This window comes from Buceros rhinoceros, unplaced genomic scaffold (assembly GCF_000710305.1).
Source record: "Buceros rhinoceros silvestris isolate BGI_N320 unplaced genomic scaffold, ASM71030v1 scaffold10999, whole genome shotgun sequence".
Taxonomy (NCBI): domain Eukaryota; kingdom Metazoa; phylum Chordata; class Aves; order Bucerotiformes; family Bucerotidae; genus Buceros; species Buceros rhinoceros.
Window position 1 is genome coordinate 39,288 of NW_010429759.1, and position 2,959 is coordinate 42,246.

The window sequence follows — 2,959 nt, forward strand, 5'->3', positions numbered from 1 at the left end:
TCCTGCTGTTATCCTTGAATATGCTCATATTTCTCCATCTTTACAGTTCTGAAATACAGAAGAATAGGTTACTCAATTTAGAACAGATGACTACGTTAGTAACAAGCATTAGACTGAGGGAATCCTAACATACAATGACGGGACACCACTAAGGAAGGGAAATATATAAAAAGTTGCATCTGGATGGGAAAGAAGTTTAATTTTTATCAGGTACTTAGACAAAAACTGTAGTTACAATATTTAACAAAAAATGTCTCTGGTTAACTGGCCCAGGGTTAGTGCCTTTTACAATGTTACGATACAGATACTAGCTTAAGAGCTATAGTAACTCTCCAACCACATTGCCAGCATCCAGCATTGCAAAAAAGGTTGAGCCAGCTGCAGTGAAACTAATAAAGCGCACAGAGTTTTACGTGCCCATATTAATCATTCCCATTTGATTTACGTAAGAGTTGCCTCCAGACCATACTCACTGCAGTGAAGAATTTCAGGTGCCATGACCTCTGGGTACCCATTCAGCAATTCCCAGATTAAATACCAGCCATAGTGTATTACAGCAGATCCCTTGTGTGCTATGGTCAACACATCATAAAAATAATGGCTTGCAAAACTTTTTCAGCTTGCTAGCACCCCTAACAAGGCTGCTAATGAGACTCTTTTACAAACAGTCGTGCATACTAAGTTTGGTTTTTATACTGTCTTTATAAATAAGGCCGCTAGTGCTATCACTATCCCATGTCATCTTCTAGTCTGACAACCTGTTTTCCCCAACAAAGCTGAGCATTCCTAACTATGATAAAAGTCACATATATTTCAGAGTTGAACTATGTATGTTAATTATTCCTGGACTATTAAAGTAACACCTATGTGAAGTGTGCTGCAAAAATTAAATATGGTAGACAGGATTTTAAGAGACAAGACTCATCTTTGTGGTTTTGGGCTAACAGAAATAGATTCTCCTGCACAACATATTAGTAACGGTCCTTTCCAGCAGGCCAGAAAAGAACACTAAATCCTGCCTTCCCACAGGGCTGTCACACAATGCTGTCAGTCAGGAGTCTGACAGGTCGACCCTTTCTGGTTTTGTTAAAGTCACTGTGTAAACACCGTGCCTTACTTCTCCTTCTTTTTAATATTATATGGTCAGAAAATTTGGTTTTCTCCATTTAAAAAATACTATCAAGAGTGAAACTATTTACATGCCTCAATGTAAGCAAATATTGGACTGAGGACAAAAGTAGTCCACCGATTTCAGGACAACCACTGTGTAAACCAGGGTTGCACAATCAATCTCTTCATGCAAAAGCAACACGATTCTAGGAAAGCGCAAGATCAGCGCCTTGAAGAGAAAAACCTAAAACCCCAGCTCCCCCACCAGCAATCAGGCTAGTGTGACATTTTCCCACCTACGTCGATGTGTGGAGAAAGGAGAAGGGGTGGAAGGGGGGGAGGGGGAGGAAACATCTTGGCATGGGAGAAGTCTTTCTTTGAAGAAAATGGGAAGAAATCAAAATGCAGAGTTTGGTCAAAAAGACAGAAATATCTGAAAAGACTGTGAAAATGCTAAGAGTACAAAACTGAGACCAAGGAAACTTCAGCTGTATGTCAAGCAGCACACCGACAGCATGAATGTTTTAAGATGTGGAGCACTTAAGTAAGGAGACTACAACGAGTCACAAAACATAAAAACGTCAGCTTAGAACCAAGACTTGGCAAGATAGAATAGCTCCGGGAAAAAAACAGGAGTGCAGTGACAGGTAACGGTGCAAGAAACCTAAAAAATATTGTATACTCATTCCCACATCTACTAGAAAGCTGCAGCTGGAATAAAATAGTACAAGCAAATGCTACAACGTCAAAATTACCTAAAGAGAGTTATTCAGCACTAATTTCTGCATTCTTCTCTCCCAAGGTTCAGTTCTGTGCACACACACAAAGAAACTGTGAATTAGTTGACCAGCACTTCAGAGATCAAGCCCCGCTGTGTTCTTAGCAGAGACCTGAGCTGAAGTACTAAGCAAAATAACAAGTACTGACATACAGAACAGCACTACTGAAAGCATTAAATTTTCTGGGAAAATAGAGATAATGCGAAAGCCTTTTCTTGCGCCAAAGTTTCACAAGCAAGAAATAAAGATATACGGAATGGGATTTTCTTTTTTTTTTTCATTGAACCATATTTTAACCTTATTGACATGCTCGTTTCTTTAGTTTCACTAAAGAATGGCTGGCAAAATGTACATTTTGGGGTAACTCACAAGCTGAAAAAAGTACTCAATGTCAAAAATCAACAAGAAAATAGATGTTTTTTTTCATTCGTGTTCCATGTAAACAAGACATTAAGATTCAGCTTCACAGCTGATAAATTTTAAAATCATAACTCTAAAGATATAAACAACAGGAAGTCTTTTTCTTCTAGTCAATACTTTTCTAATTAATTGCTTGGCATTTAAATGAAAAACCAAACAGTCTATCTCAAGCATTAGACTAGAAATTCAGTTCATAATTTTACTAATATATATACACACATGTGTGTGCATGTGCGCGCGTGTCCCATTCATATTCTGTCTTTTAAATCAGTTGACAATTTACCAACTGATTTTCATCAGTTTCAGAGTACCTGTTCAATATACGGAAAACAAACAAACAAACAAAAAACCACCCCAAGAATCCTGGGTATTTTAACAACTGAAAGTTTTAGACAAATATGCTAACTAGAAGGCAGATGTACTGCTTTACTGCCTTATTGCTTTCTTAAACAATTTTTCCTATTTAAAAAAAAGACAAGAAAAACAACCACCAACCAACCGAACCAAACACTGATGCGCGTAACTTCAAGCTGCACTACAGTCCTGCAGGGACAAGAGTAAGACTTAAAATATCAAAGCAGCACTTCAAAAAGGAATTTTGTAAATTGTTTCCGATTTTTAACGGTGCAGCCTTTGACAAGAAACACTGC